This window comes from Hippopotamus amphibius, chromosome 13, assembly GCF_030028045.1.
Source record: "Hippopotamus amphibius kiboko isolate mHipAmp2 chromosome 13, mHipAmp2.hap2, whole genome shotgun sequence".
Taxonomy (NCBI): Eukaryota; Metazoa; Chordata; class Mammalia; order Artiodactyla; family Hippopotamidae; genus Hippopotamus; species Hippopotamus amphibius.
In genome coordinates, this window is record NC_080198.1 from 15,048,945 (window position 1) to 15,067,327 (window position 18,383).

The 18,383-nt window shown below is 41.0% G+C and overlaps 1 protein-coding gene across 12 annotated transcripts in view; it reads right to left on the reverse strand.

Annotated features, from left to right (window-relative positions):
• CHL1 (cell adhesion molecule L1 like) overlaps nucleotides 1-17,913 on the reverse strand; it is a 214,671-nt gene extending 196,758 nt beyond the window's left edge. For 6 of the 12 annotated variants that reach the window (XR_009048833.1, XR_009048832.1, XM_057706452.1 and 3 more), the window contains exon 1: nucleotides 13,009-13,142. The gene's annotated coding sequence lies outside the window, so the exon portion shown is untranslated. Of the gene's footprint in view, nucleotides 1-11,959; nucleotides 12,271-12,679; nucleotides 12,775-13,008; nucleotides 13,143-17,893 lie in introns of those variants that run through there. The other 6 variants (XM_057706444.1, XM_057706446.1, XM_057706441.1 and 3 more) reach the window with 6 other exon arrangements.
• Between the last annotated feature and the right edge of the window lie 470 nt (nucleotides 17,914-18,383).

Here is an 18,383-nt window from a genome sequence, read left to right on the forward strand (position 1 = left end):
GCATGTCTTTTAAAAAAATTTCTTCCTATCCTGTCTACTAGAATCTTCCAGCAAGGCAGTTAGATGTGTCTGGTGTTTGATGGCTTGGACCAATGGATTACAGCGGAAGGGCTGCTCCAGGCCTGGCCTTTAAAACAATCTTCTAAGTTGAGCTCTTGGACCCCTGAGACATAAAGTAAGAAGTCCAACTACCTGTTGTAGAAACCAGCAAAGAGGCCATGTGGCTGCATGAAAAGGAAGAGAAGCTTAGCTGAGTTCAACCCAACTGGCCAAAGCACCAGACATGCAAGTGAACCCATCTTGGGGCCATCAGCCCAGCTTTGCCACCATCTGAAAAACACGAGGTGACCTCAGTTGTCATGAGGTGGGGCTGAAGACATCACTCACCCTAGCCCAGCCTGAAATCCTGACCCACAAAATTATGAGATTTCATAGAAGGGAGTTTTAACTCAAGTTATGGGTTAGTTTGCCATGTAGCAATAGATAAATGGGACAATGCCCCTTCACATTTTACATAAATTGCTACATGGTCACATTTCTGAATCATATTTCATCATTGCCCCTCTTAGGTACACATGAGTTTCCAGGAATTTTTCTACCAAACAATAAGCAGCTTGTGTATTTCCCCGAGAATCTCATATGCAAAACACATATCTCCTGAGGTCTTGAACAGTTTTAAGCCATATGGTGAATTCCCAGTACGCAATTCAACAAAATAAATGATGAAAATAGCATGAACTCAAGTTCAGAAGTCAATGGAATGGTGTTAGTATTTACAAAGCATGGTCTCCCTAAGCGATAGTCATACAAAAATACACTGTGATTCCTTTGCAGTGGGCAACACAACATCTTATCTGCAAAGAATCGTACCTTGCACAGTTATCAGTGCATTGCTTCGAGAAATTTGGAGGTTTTATTATGGCTGTTTTGTATTTGTATTTAACATCCTTAAACAGCTACAGCACTAGTTGAGAGGGTTTTACATGATTTTCAGATAAATGGTCTGTACTCCTATAGGTGATACATGAAAATTTCTTTTTTTCTCTTTTAAACTATGTTGTAATTTCTTAATGATTCAGGACCACCTGTATACTCATGATTTCTGAGTTGTCTTTTATGAGTGTTTCTATCCTTCTTCCTTGCTGAAGAGATGTCAGCTGTACATTCTTTTGTCTGTGAATGAATCTGCAATATTTCCTTCATCTGCTCTAACCTGCAGTTTATACTGTGTTATCCACTAAAATAAAACAGACAATTAAGCTTATTGGAATGGTTCTAAATTAAGAGTAAATAGTCATTGAATGAGGCTGGTCTTTCCATAATAAAATGTTTGCAGTTTGGTGAATTGTTGCCGAGATTAGATTTAGGTTGCTATGATGCCTCTTTTGTTCAATTTTTAGATACTAGTCAAAGATTGAAATACTAGAGGTAGCTGGTGAGTAAACTCCAAATGAATACCTATCATTATAGTCACTGACTTATTTTATATTTTTACTCTTATTTGCAGTAGTAAACCAGCACAGAGAAAAAAGAGCATTGTTTTGCCAATAGGTGAGAAATATTCATACTTCCTTGTATCATTCACTATTTTAGGACATCTATATAGGTCAAAATAAATTAGGATCGAAAGGATTTAACAGCATACGTTAATTACAGATTAACAAACTACTCTGTATAATTCAAGGACTCCAATTTTATCTTTAAATATTTATAGACTGGGAGTAGCTGCATAATTACTTCAGTTTTTCACTTCAGTTTTAGCAAGAGTTTTGAACAGTGCACACCCTCCTGCCTACCCCATGCACACATATACCACAGCCACCCACATCATCTTGTTTCATGTATGGAACCAGTTTTAAATAACCAAGAACATATTGGAATGCAATCTTCAAAGATAGTAAATGCAATGTAAATCCAGTTGAATAAAAACCTATAAAAGGGCGTCCAGTCTATTCACAGGACACAGAACTAGATGTACGGCCAAATTAGCCTCCCATTAAGGACACATTCTACTCCTAGTTTTCAGGGGAGACAATCAAAGGACTCTCCACTAGAAGCATCCAGTCTGTTAAACCCAATATTTAAATGAACTTGGGAAATGATGACACACACCTTTCTGTCCCTCCTCATCAGCCCAGAATTTGGAGGGGCAAAGGAAGTGGAATGCATGCTTAATTGAGGCAGTAAATACTAGGCTGTAGCAGATTGTTTTACTGTTAAATACAGTAATGGGTTTTTAACGGCTGCTGTCCAAAATTACACTGGAGAAAAATGGTTTACTAGTAATAATAATAGCTGGCACTTTTTATCTTCAAAGCACTTTACAGATATTAGCTCATTAATCCTCCAGCTGCCCCTGGGAGGCAGCGGTAAATGTTTCTATCCTCACTTTACAGCTGGTGAAACAGGAAAATAGAAGGTAGTAACCAAGTTTTCAAAAGAAGGTTTTGTGTATTGAGGTCAATTTCCAATTCAAACAACTCATATCAATTTTTATACATAATTGGATGGTATTCACTCTGATGACTGCCAGCCCTTTTTTGGAAGGGATAGTGATTAAGGTCAAATCCAATTTACCTGAACTTGACTCACATGAGTTGCACCTAAATTGCTCAATGCTGGTCCTTTAGCATTATTTCAGGCAAATCAATTGTGTTCAAAATCTATTCAGCCCAAATCAATTACATGCAGAAACTTGTATGCATGGAAAAAGGTCCCTTGAGACCCTTTGAAATCTAGCTCCACTGAGAATTGCTGGCGGTCAAAACATGAAACAGGGTGGAGGTCAAATTTAAACACCTTTATTTTGGCTTTCTATTTTAACCACTCACTCAGAGCTCCTTTCCAGAAAGTAGTATATGTCTCAAGTTAGTGAACAATAACAAATAACCCCAAACAGTCTATTATTCCTTCTGGTGTAGTCTATAGATGTTAAAATTATTATTTTCCTTTGTTTACTTTCCATCGTGGGCAATGTTTTCAATTTCTTGCCATTGTATAATGCCTTAAGTATTTTAATCTAATGAATGATTTCTCCACTGTGTCATCAGATGCCCTGTAGAGAACAAATTTAGAAAGTCTCTGAATTTATAATACAGAAATAAGTGCATTTCTTGAGGAGCCAAGTGCTGTACTCTAAAGAAGGAGGCATTGGTCAAACAAAAGCCTTATAGGAAATCCATTCCATATAGTCCAAGGACATGGGATCTGCTGTCAAGACAAAGCAGAGAGCAAACACATTTTGCCACTATCTATTACATAAAAAAGAGTCTTTTGGAGTCAGTGTTTGAGAATGCAACTTATGTTGTGCATATTAAAAAAATTAACATTTTTTCCTAAACACCACACACCACAAAAATCAAACACCTCTCAAAAACCCCACATATACTGAGTGCCTAGAATAGAGTTGATTTTGTTTTCCCTCCAAAGCCTTATCTTAACTGACAGCTGCTAATAAAGACAGTGCCATTGTTATAGGTGTCATTTTCAAGAACAGTCAGGCTGGGATAGGGCATCTGCCATTGCCAACTATTTCTATCTTAATCTGGAGTGGCAGATACACCTTCGTGGAAATGCCAACCGTGTAATGCAATTGGTTACATATAATACCCAAATGTGAGGGAAATCCATGCACATTGATATTATAGAGCATCAGAAACTTTCCTGCCAAGAAATAAGAAATGGTAATGAGGGCAAGCAAAAGCTTTGGTGAGGGTGAAGGTTGATTTTTGCGTATACTGGTGCCCAGGACACATTTCAGAAAGACTCAAGACACCAAAAGCTTTTCTGACACGATTTTGGAGAAACTACAAATGTCCTCCTTTCCCAATGTATCTCCCATGTGGGAGTGCCTCACAGTGAATCTTTGCAACAAGAATTTAAAGTCCTCTTTTTAAATGCCACCGTTCCTGGTAGAAGCATACCATATCATGTAATACCTTAGGAGAAGTCTTTATTATCTACTTTTCCACATGTTTACCTGAGGTAACATGACACAGAACAGGAAAATCTGGATGGACAACAGGGATGACTGCTGCCCTTGACAAAAACCATAGTTACAGAATCCTGCTAATCCAGAGGGTACTAACGAACATTGCACACTAGGGAAATGAAGTCCAAGAGAAAGAAAAAGGGTGTGTAATGGACTGAACGTGTGTGTCTCCCCCAGATTCATATGTTGAAACCCTAGTCCCAAAGTGACGGTATTTGGAGGTTTGGCCTTTGGGAGGAAATTAGATCATGAGGGGAGAGCCCTCATGAATGAGATGAGTACCCTTAAAAAAGGGACACTGGAGAACTTTCTTGGGCTCTTTCTGCCATTCTCACTGTGAAGATACAACGAGAAGTCAGCAGTCTGCAAACCAGAAGAAGGCTGGCACCCTGATCTCGGGCTTCCAGTCTCCAGAACTATGAGTAATAAATTTCTGTTGTTGATAAGTCTCTCAGTCTGTGGTACTTTGCTAGAGCAGTCCGAACTAAGAGGGGGTTCTGAAGGGGTCTGCTGGACTCAAAGGCAGCAGAATGTAGTAGTTAAGAGCTTGGGACTGGGACTGGGGATCAGATACTTCTGATTTTGAGTCCCGGCTCTGCCACTTCCCAGCCACATTGTGTGACCCTGGACAAGGACACCCCTACGTCTGTGACACCCAGCATTACTTGGGTATTATCATAATAGTACTTTCCTCAAAACACTGATGCAGAGATTGCAAAATACATCATAGACATTTAATAAGCAATGGCTATTTAAGTGTCTGCCGGGCACAGCCTCAGTCCCGTCTCTAGCACACAGCAGTTATTCAATAAAAGCTTTTTAACGATTGGTCACTGTCAATGTTTCACAGGACACACAATCAATCAATCAATTAATCAATCAAAGAGTAGTGGAATTACGGAGGCTATGAAAAAACATTTAATCTCCCTGTCTTTGACCAGGGCTGTATTCAACCTTGGAAATGTAACTGGTGAAGTTTTCAATATTTCCCCTAGACTCATTGCATCCCTTAGCTTACACTGATGTATTAACTCTAAATTTGCTTAAAAAAAAAAGAAATCAGCTATACAATATTTCTCATTTCATTCAAATAAGGAAATCTAAAATCGGTAGAGTGGATTATGAACTTGGTGATATATCAGGATATCTGCACTGTAATTCTGGTTTCACCACTGCCCAGCCTGCTATTCTACCTTGCTTCACTTTTTTTTTCCTCTATAAAATGAGTCAACAACCTGTCACTTTTTGTCTGCCATATTGTTGAAAAAGTCAAATGATATGGGAAAATTCTCTAAAAAGCTTAAAGTACTCAAATAATGTGAGACACGATGATTTTTTAAATAGAAATCTTCAGAAGTAATCTTCTGAATGGATGGAAATGCAGTGTCGAGTGTCAAGAGTCTCAGAGAAGGTCAATACTTATCTTCTCCTTGAACCTTTGCACATGAGATGTGTTATTTCCTTTGAACACATCAATATGTAAGACATCCCACAGTCAGCTGATGTTCTGTCACATTACATTCTTTAGTGGAGGTCTCCAACACAATAACAAACTGAATTCACAATCAACTATAATAGCATCAAACCATCAAAAATCTCCACATTCTTCTCACCAGTTTACATTCTATTACATTGGAGACTGCATTCCTTAGCCAGGGGATATACAAATTTCTCACATCAGGATGCTACCAATGCATCCTTGATCGATTTCCTCATGCTCTTTACCCTGATACCACTATACCAAAGAGGGGTACCCTCCAGAGATCCAAATATCCAGGTCACAGTGACTTTAGGCTGCTGGACTATTATTTGAGGGGTATCTCCACTGCTGGGCATGACATCTGCAATCCCTAGAGCTAAAATCACCACTTACAGCAAAAGCTTTTGTTAGGGAGGAACCTCTGCTAAAAATGCAGACCTGTTACCATAGAAGCTAGAATACATCTTTTGCATTATTCTCTCTGCTGTTCAGCTCTCATCTTGGAAAGCAGAGACAATGCAAGGGAACAGACAAGTTTGTTTTGAAGTCTGGAGGCTGCAACTGAAACCCACCTCTGGCCATGAGCATGGCCACTTGGGGCAATGAACGAGAAGCCGAGAAAGGAACAACAAAGGAAAAGAGGAAAATATGGCCCTAAGTGCAAATTTAATCATTCTCCATCTTGTCCTGCTTTTGGCAATTTGAGCTTTCTTCTTCCCCATTACCCACATTCTATAAATTTGAAGCCTTCAAGGTGTGCTGGATATTCTTCATTAACCCTCCAGATTCAGACCCGTTCTCCACCTTCCTCCAGGCTGCTCTGTGCAGAGGGAACAGGACACTTGGACCAGACTCCCTTGTCCTCTGACTGCTGTTCAGGACAGCCACTGGGAGGAAGGAGCAGGAGATCTTGGGGTAGGATAAGACCAGTGTCCTATGACTTAACAACAGCTGAGTTTCTCTAAAACCACAGGTCCTGTCTGCAGCCTTCCCCAGAGCTACGGCTCTCACCTTCCAGTAACCTCTCTCTCTTGTTGTCCTACTGGACTGGGCAGTAACAGCCCCAGGGGTGCCTCAGCAGCCCTTGTTGGTTTCCCTCAACCCTGTCCAAAAAGATGTGGTCCCTTCTTTAAACTCCCTACAGTTGCCCCATTTGGGTACCACTTACATACAAGAAAAAATCAAAGTGAAAGCAAGAGAGTGCCAGGTTTTACTCAGCAAAGATGAAAAATTCTGGGTCCTTTAACAGTGCCAAGGGGACATGCTAGCCAGTTCCAGCCAATGGTACTCTCTGCCACTGGGGCATTCAGGTCTAATACTGCAAGAACATCAACTTTTTCAAGATAAGTCAGAAATATGAATATTATGTGAAACCTCTGGTTTTTAAATATTGGCTTAAATTTTTTCTTAAACATGCCTTGCACCAAAAAAACACACATATGTAGGCTGGGTTCAATCCAAGGGACATAGGGTTGGATCTTAAATAGACTACAGTGCCTCTTCCTTAAAAAAAAAAAAAAAAATCTGCTTTTCCTTATAATGCAGAATTATTACAAGAAAGGTAGAAATTCTCATCGATACAGTACTTTCCTACACATTTACTCTGAAAACAATAACCTTCCTTCCCTCATTTGAAATCTCAAGGCAAAAACAGAGAAACATCCAGAACTCAAAAGTGACAGGAATCTTGATATCTGGGTCTGTTCTAAATGTATGAATCTAATCAAATCATTTATTATTTTCTCTATGGCTGTCTCCATTCATCCACAAAATCAGGATAATGACTTTTTTTCCTACCATCTTCACAGAAATATTTGGCTGAAAAATGAAGTAATACATAGTAAATGAAAAGCACATTTGAGCTCTTCAGAGAATGAAGTGCTATCTAAACCAAAGGGATTAGTAAGAAAACCCTCAGAGGTTTGTCAGAGCTTTTCTTCTTTTCCAACCACATTTCATGATGCCAATGCAACTGTGAGTCAATGCCTCAGGCCAACGTGATATTACAGAAGACCTACCCAAATCTAAGGTGGTGGCTCTCAACTCTGGCATTAGAATCTCACTGGAAGCTTTTAAAACTCCACATGCCTAATCACTACCTCCAGGGATTCTTAATAACTGATCTGGGTTAATAGTTTTAAAAAAAAGCTCTCCAGGTGCTTCTCATTTCAGCCAAGCCTGAAAAGTACTACTTGGGATCTTTCAAAGATGTGAAACAATCACTACCAGTATATGTGCATATGATTGATGCAGGTATCAACAATCTTCCATAATTTTAATAATAATGACTTAATAAGCTCACACTTATTCATATACACAGAGACACACTCATGTCTCTCTTTTAGCCATTCATATGCTGAGCATGGATTAATAATTATTATAAAAAAAAAAAGCAAGAGTTTATTGAGTACTTCAGGAGTTCTAGTAAGTTGTCTGCATAGACTGCCCCATATAACACTCATAACACACATGAGCGGGGTGTGGATATTACTCCTCATTTCCATAGATGAAATCAGTCTTAGGGAGGTTAAAATGACTTAGCCAGGGCCACACCTTGAGGAGTTAACAGAACTGGATTTGGAACCTGACTATTACAGCCAGGGCATTAACTACCACACCAGTTTTGCTTCCCACTGTGACAGAATCTGTATGGTTTATGAGATACATAAAATGAAGCATGTATCCTCAAAAGATTTTACCATCTGAGAAGGGAATTATGATGCACACTAAAATTCACAGGCTGAGTAGGAAAATGGCACATTGTAGTCCCTGGAGTTAGGGAGAGATAGATTGGAAGATGGGCAATGGCTGGCTTTGCTAAGCTCCCACTTCACAACGATAGAGAAAATGAGATGCACCCAAACATCTGAAGAGAGAATGTGACAGACCGCCAGGAGAAGAAACCCTGGTCAAAGAACAGAGTCATTTATATATTTTCCATTTAGCACATTTATTATTCTTATCATCTCCCAGTAACACTTGGATTGAATCTTTATGCCTCCCTAAATTTACCAAATTATCATGTCAACCAGCAAACCATGACTTGTGAAGAATTCTCCTCAATTCAAAATTTATTTCTGATTCTTATTGAAAAATTGTGTACAAACACAATTTTAACACACACACACACTCCTAATAATCTGACTTCCAAAGAGGTAAACAAGTTGCAATCTTTTGGTACTAATAAACAAATGTGAAAATTAAGTAAACATTTTTTACAGAAAATTTTTAAAATCTGAAAACAGAATATTCTCTCTTTGCATTTTTATTATTTAAACACAATGGGAAGGTAAGCAGAATCATTTTTTATCCACAATACATAAAATCTCAATTAGCCATGGTCTATTTGTGCACTGACTAAAAACATTTGTTAACAAAACAGAATTTTCTAGTTTACTGGATAAATATACCAGGAGAAATTGCAGAATAATGTTAGGTTGCCAAGCAACCACTGCTCTACTCCCTCATTCATCAAGCTTCTTATCCCAGCGTTAGAGAATTCCAACCAATTTGTTTCTTGGGAAAATTATAGTGACTTTTGGTAACACAATAACACTTTTATTCTCAGAAGATAAACTTAGAGGTTCTTTTGATCAAAGGGATGTGTTAATTCATTATTCTCTACATGGTGCTAATGAGGAAGCTATAATTAACTAACTACACTATTGCGACACATAAAATAAACTGCAGTAATTAGTAATGTTTAAGGTGTTAACCAGCCTCCAAAATTAGAAAATACAGAATCTTTCCTCCAAGAAAGATGTAGAGAAAGGAGAAACCACCATATCTAATTAAATTGAGAATTGTTTCCATTTCTTACTCTCTCCCCCCTAAAAAGGGGGAGAGGCACATGATCGCCAAAATGCCAGAGATTTCACTTTAATAGCAGAGAAAATGGCTCAATGCCAATTCTACTTGTAGGTAGACATAAAATGCTGGAGGATAATGTAATCTTTTCTTTGAAAGAATGCTTAGCACAATATTTTTTCAGGAATGAATAGAAAGAATATTATGCTTTCACTCATTAGCTGTGTTAACTTAGCATATTGTATGTAAATCACCATAATAATTGCATTCTCTTCATACTGAATTAGTTAGGATGAAGCTGTAATCAAAATGTTCATAATTGAAAATATAGTATTCTCAGTCTCGTTTTGAAAAAATAGCAAGGAACACTGATTGAATCATATAATACAGTACATCATTGAAAACAGCCTTGGTACAGAGTCAAGTTGGTCCTCTAGATTACACCTTAGCATGTCAATTAGCTCCCCAGATTCAGGACTCAACACTTCTGGATCTGTCATGGTTTTTCACTGCTTCCCTTTGTCTTCGGCCTAACTTAAGCTATCCATGTGCATCACTGCTTAGATTTTTAGGGAAAATATGAAATAGTGAAAAGCTAAATTTTGTTTCTAAAATGTATTAGACTCTATGGCACTGCTGGCTGTCATAAATCAAAGGGCAAAATAATTTCCAATAAATGAAACATTTAATGCCAATGCTCCTGGGAAAGAATATGTAAATGATCACACGAATTTCAGGCAAGCTGTCACACTAATTCCTCAAGGTACCCTTTAAAGACGACATATTCACTGTGAAGAAGGGGGTGTTGGTTGTCGTGTAAAAGTCAAACTTGAAGCAATACTCTAATATCTGAATTGATACTCACAGGGCTTCCTGACACTCATTTCTTCAAATCTAATGCCATTAGCCACCCTCTATTACCTAATTTCCTTTTATGAGATTAAAAACTAGTAGAATCTTAAATCAGTCTTAAATCACTACTTTTATTTATAATTCTCTATTAAAAATGAATCAGGCTAAAATATTTCAGAAAAGCAATTTTGGGTCAAACAACCTGCTATCTTCAAAGATTTCAGAAGTTAACTATAAAAATCAAGCTCCTATCCAGCAAATATTTTCCTAGGTGAGGACTATTGTGTAAAAGTCATAAGGAGCTTTGTGATGGTGACATCTGCCTGGTTTTACTTGCTTCAGCTCCATCAAAACATGCCAATATTTTAATAAGCAAGTAATTTTAAAGTAAATTTAATGCTAGTTCATTTAATGAGGTGAATTAACTTTAAGGTAATAAATATATTACGTGCAATACCAAATCCTGGCAGACCTGTAATTAGGTCAATGGGGTGTATAGTTTGTTCTTCACTAGATACGTGGGAGCACCTATATAAGCAAGAGTAGTAGTAACATCCACAGCCTTTTCTTCAAACGGAAGAACCCACAAGATGCAACACAGAACAATCCGGAAAACACAGATTAATCCTCACAGTCTTGCACTTCTGCAGTGAAGAGTACAAACATGCCCAGAAAGAGATTTTAATGAACTGTCCTCACCAGTACTCACACCTGCCCAGAAACAACTGTCTCCATTTATTCACTGGCAATATTCAAGAGCTTGTGAGGAGTGATTGTACACTAAGTGTTCTGCCACTACCGGAGGTAAATCCACTGCAGGACTTAAGGCCATAAAATGGAAAGCCACCTTATACCCTAGACTCTGGAACCCAGTTAAATTTTGAAAGCCACAGGGTGGTCCATCACAAAGAGAATGAAATTAAGACAAAGCCAACTGCAACATTAGCAGGTGAAAGAGGAAACATTTTTACACACGAAGCAGTAAAATCAACTGTTGTTTTTTTTTTTTCTTGTCACTAAAAGTTTCTCCAAATAGCTCTCTAAGCTTCTCTCTCCATCCAGTTGGTCAGTTTATAGCTTCCAATCTGCTGCAAACCAAAGCTTTGTAGGAGTTGGACTGGCCAGTAATATTAATACCAATTAACTATCTCCAAAATTAAAAATCTGTATTTTGCCTTCAATAAAAATGCGGATAAATGAGAACACGCCATATTTAATTATATTGAGGATTAACTTATAACAGTAACGGCGTCAGCAACCATAACTTTTAGTCTTTATTACGCATCAGACACTGAGCTAGCTAAACAGCCTACTGGAATTATCTCATTTCAGTCGCTCAAAAACCCTAAGAGGAAGGTATTGATATTATCTCTATTATTTAAAAGGGGAAACTCAGGCACAGGGTAAATGGCTCGTCCAAAATCACACATCTTAGAACGGTGGAGCTGGAACTCGAACCCACTGAACGCGGCGAGAGCCTCCGACTTGCGGGAGCCCAGGTGGCTCACCAGTTGCCCACCTCGCGCGCACGCGCAAATGTGCTCCCCACCTCGCGCGTTCCCGTGAGCGCGCCACCGCGCAAGCGCGTGCCCGGGCACCACCTGCCAGCTCTGGGGGCTCTTTGGGCCCTCCCGCGGGCGGGGCTGAACACCCGCGCCCCGCGCGTTGGGCTGGACCTGGATCTTCCTCCCCGCCTTGCCGCCCTGCTGTGTCACTACACACCTGCCTTCCGCCGCTCACCTCCCGCCCCTTCCCCAGCGGGTCTTCCGGCGGACAGTCCGACCACCCACCCCGCGCTCGCCCCAGGGCGCGGCTCCGGGCGTGGGTACCTGAGCTAGAGCGGCGCCGGCTTCTTCGGCCCCTGGATTTTCGCAGGAATTCCTCAGTCCTGCGCTTGGCGGAGAAAGTGAGGCTCGCAGCACGCAAAAGGAGTGGGAATGAAGGGGCTGGCTGTCGTTCCCCAGCCTCCCGGCTCCAATCCCCGCTCTCCAAATTAATCACTTTCTCCCTGCTCCCTCCCCACACACTCTCACTCAAAAAAAAAAAAAAAAAAAAAAGAAGAAGAAGGGAGAGGGAGAGGCACAAAGAAGAAGGGACCATCCGTGACTGGCATCTCTAGCTCCCCCAGCTTCGCTACCAGGGAGCCATGGCAACCACGCCCCCGGCCTGCCCCCTCGCCCCCTCGGTGGTCTGGGGAGATGGAGCTCCTAACCCTCCCGGTTTTCTCGCCTCCCAACCCAGCTGTCCACAGATCTCCCTTTTCAAGCTGGCGGCGCGTACCGAACCCCACCGGGATCTAAAAACCTCCGCTGAGAGTGGGAGCAAGACAGTGGTGCGGGGGTGTTGGTGGAAAAGAACTGCGCCTCACTACCCAAGAGATGGTAGGGGGCAGAGAGAAGTGAGGCCAGGACTGATCCCAAACCCAGGTGGACCCCGCAGCCCCGCCTCGGGAGAGGGCTGGAATCTCCAGGAGGGTCTAGAATCCTCTCCAGAGGGTAGGAAGAGATGCAGGTAAGGGAGATGGGAGGAAAGGCAGAGGGTCAACCTACCCGTGACCAGGCGGATAAAGTGGGAGATGGAGGATTCCAGGGTCCGTTCACTCCCGTCCGACCGACCCGAGCTGTCGGAATCCGGCCTCAGCCACCAGGGGGCGGGGCTGGGAAAGGGGGTGTCTTTAACCGTCTTAGGGCTGAGAGCCCTCGACCACCCTACGTTGTGCAATAAGGGAGCCCTGATTGCGCACCATCTCCGGCCCGCAATGGGTTGACCCCCTCCTCCCAGGACCAAACCCTTTATCCTCCTTCTGTCTCGCTCAAAGAGTTGGGGAGCCCCCAGGGCTAACGAGACAGACGCAAATTGACCCCCACCCCTGACACACCTGAGTCGCCTCCTGCACCAGATCCGTTCGGTACCTTCCCTCGGGGAAACCTCCCTCAGCCTGGCTTGGAGCGGGAGACGGCCGTGAGGGTCCAGCAGCTCCGGGCGGATCCACGGGAGTTCCTGGCCGGCAGCTCCCAGCTGATCCGCACGCGAGTCTGCCCGCGGAGATGCCGCCGCGCCCCTCCCACCGCCGGCGGGGGCCGCGAGGGCGCGGACCTGTTCCGGCTTGCTCTCGGATCCACGCCCTCCCCGCAGAGGCTGGCTCGCGCCTCTCCTCTCTCAGCGGGTTCTGTTCCGCCACCCCTCACCCACGCCGCTTATTTTCCCTCTCTTTGCACACTCCCGTGGGACAGGGAGACTTACAGGGTTAAGACTTTTATTTCACGGTTGAAGAGCAAGGGACGAAGCCAAAACTTTGCTCGCCATTTTCCACATCTATGGTCAAAAGAGGTAGGCTCGCTGCCCCTTTTATCTGTAAAAGAGAAATTTTAAAGAAACCCCTCCTCCTCCCGATAGGTCCACTCAGTACATATTCCAGACACGGGTCGCCAGTCTGGTTTTCTCCCAGTGCTGCATGTTGAAGGGGTGTGGTGCCATGGACATTTTTTTTTTTTTAATTCTTTTTGCTTTCCTTCCTCATTTAGAGGCGTGATGGGGCTTGCTGTTTAATTTACAAGTCATGCTACTTCCATAAACTGCCAAATTATTGCATACATAAATTTAGGCACCTTCTTCTGTTACCATTAAAAAAAATATCCTAATACTTATGGTCTATAATTTACCATATTGTTCCCTAATTTTTTCCCTATTTTTTCTATATTAATTCACTATTATAAAGTAGAAGAAAGCCCTGTGTGCTTATTTCCACTGCAAAAGGCCACTTCTGATGCCCTACCAATTCCACCAAAAAATGCAAATTTTATTTTAGGATTCCAAAATTAATCTGGGAAAGTTACAGGCTTTGCAGTATAAGTGGTTTATATACCCTTTTCATTTCTTCCTCCATCATGATGTTATTTTCCAAAATTTTCACACAATACTACTTTTTAAAAATATCCTGTTGAATTTAAGTTCTCTTTGATGGTTAGACAGTCATTAACTTCTAGTTTTTACTCTAGTAAGGCAGTGAGATTGACCTTACAGTCTGGTTTTGTTCTCATCTAGTGCATTGAACAATGAGGACATTTAGAGCTGTGAGCTACCCTCAGAGTTGGATGCTGCTATAGTGAGCAGCAAGGGGAAGGCAACTCAGGATTCTGCTTCAGAAGCAACTGAATAAAATATTTTGAAAATGAATAAATGGACTCTTAAATTTTAATAATTGCTAACCTCGGAGCCCCAGTTCTGTCAGTTCGTGTGTGGGCATAGTTCTTACTGACTGCGTTGCAAATTGCAAATGCAAGTGAGGGCAGGATTTGTCCTGAGTTTAAATTGAACTCCTGGAGTAATTTCTTTGCCCAAGGCATCATTATTCACGTGGCATGTTTTCTAAAGTAGAAACAAAGATAGAATATTGAATAAAATTCCAACGGGGAAAATACTGTGTCTGTAGGAAAACATTTCCAAGGTCAAGGAGACACAAAGCCAAGTTGATCTCAGGAGTTTACCACCTTGTGGGTAAACATCTGCTGAGCAAAAGACTGAGAACTCCATCCTGGCCAAACCAACAGAGTACTGAAACATATTGCTCTTCTTTTCTCTATGATGTGTTTGCTTGACATTTGGATCATTATTTTAAAAACAAATGTTTATCGAGCACCTATTATTTATCATTGTTCTAATTGCTAGGGTACAGTGGAAAACTCAACAGGCAAGGTCAGTTGTTTCTTTTTAAATCAACTACCCACTGATATATAAGAGAATAAGAAGGTATTATACCTGAAACAAGAAGATGAAGTCTCTGTTCTTAAATATGGGTTTTTCTTGAAAGAAAAATCACGTACTTCTGAGCCTCTGACAATGCATGTAAATGAGGAAATAGCCCAATAGTAAACCCGTGGCTTACTACGGACAGCCGTTATGTCAGTACATACACAAAAAACTCTACCCTAGACAACTACATTTTAAGAAAGAAGTGAGGGAGAGAAGAAAAGGGTAGGTACGGAAAAGGAAAGAAAGGGAGGGAGAGAGGGAGGGAGGAAGGAAGGGAGGGAGGGAGGAAGGGAGGGAGGGAGGAAGGAAGGAAGAAAGGAAGGAAGACAGGCAAATGATTAACCAAGAAGGGAAAACCGTATTTGAGAAAGATAGAAGCCAACTTTAGCCAACTAAAGGAAGTTTTTTTTAAAGGAATGCGAAATGGAGGCAGTGACTTAAACTTGCACATCCAAGAAACACCTCATTGCTGTTAACTCCAAGGATAAGTTCATATTTTTAATACATACTTAAAGGCAGGCAACCAATCTAGGCTTTCCTGTCCTAAGAAACCTACAGCTCCACCGCCTCAGCTTCTAGGGAGACTGGAACCTGAGACCAGAAGGCAGCCTTCAGCCAGAATGGATGTTTGCTGAAGATACCTTCTGCTGTTGCTTTGAAACCCTCTCTTGGCTCCCATTCTCCTGTCTGACACTTTATTCAGCACATTGCCCACTCTACAAACAATCCCAATCTATCAGGCATCACACCTTTACATGTGGGTGCTGGAGAAAGACTAGATACTTATGTCACGTGAAAATTTGATTGCATTAGCCTTGAAAGGTGTGAATTTCTCCCTCACAATTAAGGAACACCATGTAAAATAAAAATGCAACCATTAAATCACAAATGAAGGGGAGAAAAGGAGATCTTTCATGAATAGAAGCAGAAGGTGAGAGAGATAGGCCAGTCATCTGGGAAAAAGAGAAAAGGTATTAAAAGCTGGGGTATTTTTCAGCTTTTACTGCTTATTTACTACCTACCCCCAGCCTGAACCATCATTTGGTAACATTCCCAGAGTAGGGCCATTGGAGGAATACTGCCTTTTGGCAAAGCCAAGTAGATAGTGATATGGCATCATTCCTAGAAAAATTGTTTAGCAGAAGAGCTGTAGTTTTGGAAATGGCATTTCAGTCTATCAGTTCAGAATAGTCACAGATCGACAGAGGTTTTCTGGCCAACTGCTATAAAAAAGGAAAGCAGGAAGTTCCACTGAGGGATAAATTCTCAAAGGCAGCCTTGGAAGTACAAAGCAGCCACCTTCAGCTTAGATATTAATAAAGCTAAAAAAGACCATATTAACTCTGAGGAGTTAAAATGACAGAGTCGATTTTCCTTTAACTTGTCCTTTAATGTGAGAACAAAAGGACATGTATTAAAAATCAAAGGGCAATAATTCTGGAACAAATGAAAAGGTAAAATCTTGTATTTCATGGCGTGGATCATTAATATGTGTGATTCACACTTAGAAAGTCATGCAACCAGATCCTTTAACTGGATTTTAAAAGGGCTAGGTGATGTTGTGGTCATTAATAACATTATACTTATATAGCTAAGACATTGCTTATATTTTGTCAAATCGCAGGCTTCAAGGCATTTGTTGATTTCTTATGGAGATCAGAAAGATTTCCTGTCCTCCAATCAGAAATGCCCAACCGCAGATTATGGCTAGCTTACTTTCCTATTGGTAATTTGCTCCAAAGTCCTAGTCAACCAAGTTTCATCTCAAAGAACTGTGAACTGGGTTATAGAATGAATTCACATTTATTGGGGGGGAAACCCTCTTATTTTTGGAGGGTGGGAATTTCATCTAAACCTCTCTACTTCCAACATAATATAAAATCTTTTCCACCTGGTAAGGACCTCAGGTAAAATATTCTCCTACAACTTCTTTTTACATCGATACTTGCGGTGGGTAAGGTTCAGAAATTTTCTCAAGGTTGTACAACTGGTTAGTGGCCTAGAAAATACTGAAAAATCTCCTCGTTTTTAATCTTGTATCATTTTAGAATATAACAAGCTACTGCCATCTTGGAAGATAGTTTTATTTATTCCAATTCTGCAACAGCAAACAAAATATATGCTGAATAGTGAGATGGTGAGTGATACCACAAGAATAAGGGCTGATATTTACAGAGACAAATAGTTTAGCTGAAGTAAAGGACTTAGTTTATCCTTTTGACAGTGGTTTTACCACTGTCAGTATGAAGTAAACATGTTAGGGAAAATGGAGAGAACCAGTGGTCTCCTTAATACAAGACCTTGCGGCAGGATGTTGTTTGCTCCCCCCCTCCTCCTGCCTCACCCCCAAATCTGTTCCTTTTTTTATCTCCCTGGGCACATGGCCACCTACCAAAAGAGTATATTTCCCAGTTTCCCTTGTGACCAAGTTTGAACCTAAGACTAGATCCTCACTAAAGGGACATGCAGAGAAACATAGTTGGCAACTTCCAGGTCATCTATGTAAAAATAATCTAGAGTCACAGCTCTTTTTCCTTCTAGCTAGGCTGCACTGGTAAAAAGTCTTATGTTAAAGATGACAAAAAACACCCATTAGCCTGAGTCCCTGGATGACTCCATGGATCAGAGCCCACTTATTACCATGAACTGACTTTATCTCTTCTTTGAGCCAACGTCTTTTGGGGTCTCTATTATAACTGTTTTACCTTTCCTTTAACTAATACAATTATGGTCTCTGTCATCAGAACGATTTCAGAATAGTAAAGGAAAATAAGAATGGATGCTACAGCAGATACTGCTATTTTTTTGTTTGCCTTTCATTCATCTGCATTCACACAGCTCAGCCAACCACAGGGAATAACATCCCCCTATGTTTATATGGCTGAGTTGAGGCTAAGTCCAATGCCTCTTAACTATCTCTGGTCCAGGTGACACAGGCATGACCAATATTTCCCATCCCTCTGATCAGAGCAATGAAAGGCAGAATCAAAAGGAGCCAATGAGAGACCTACCTTGGACTTACTCTGAGCAACTGAGGTAAAAACTGAGGATTGTTCAGCAGGTATGATGTAAGTGAGGCTGCTTCTTATCAACACTTGGAACATACCTGAGAATGAAGTCACCACAGGGAAAAAAAAAGGAGAGAGACAGATACTTGACATTCTTATTTGAAGACCTAGATCTTCAGATAAGCTGAAAGTTCATTGTTTATTAAAAGCTGCAACTGGAATATGTCTTGGCTCTGCAGCTAGGTGAGCAGAAAAAATTTTTACATAAAATAGTTTGCATCGGTTTCCTGTTTCTTGTGATCAAAATCATTTTTATTCACTATAAATGCCCAAGTAAGGTTATTCTCTTGGGATAAGTTGTTTAGTAAAAGGGATATGCATGGCAAAGAGTCTGCCTTTCATGAGATCACCCATCTGATTGGCAGTGACTCCCTGAAATACTCTGTCCAAAGGATTCTATCCTATATCTGAGTTCAGCAGGAAGGGACAAAGT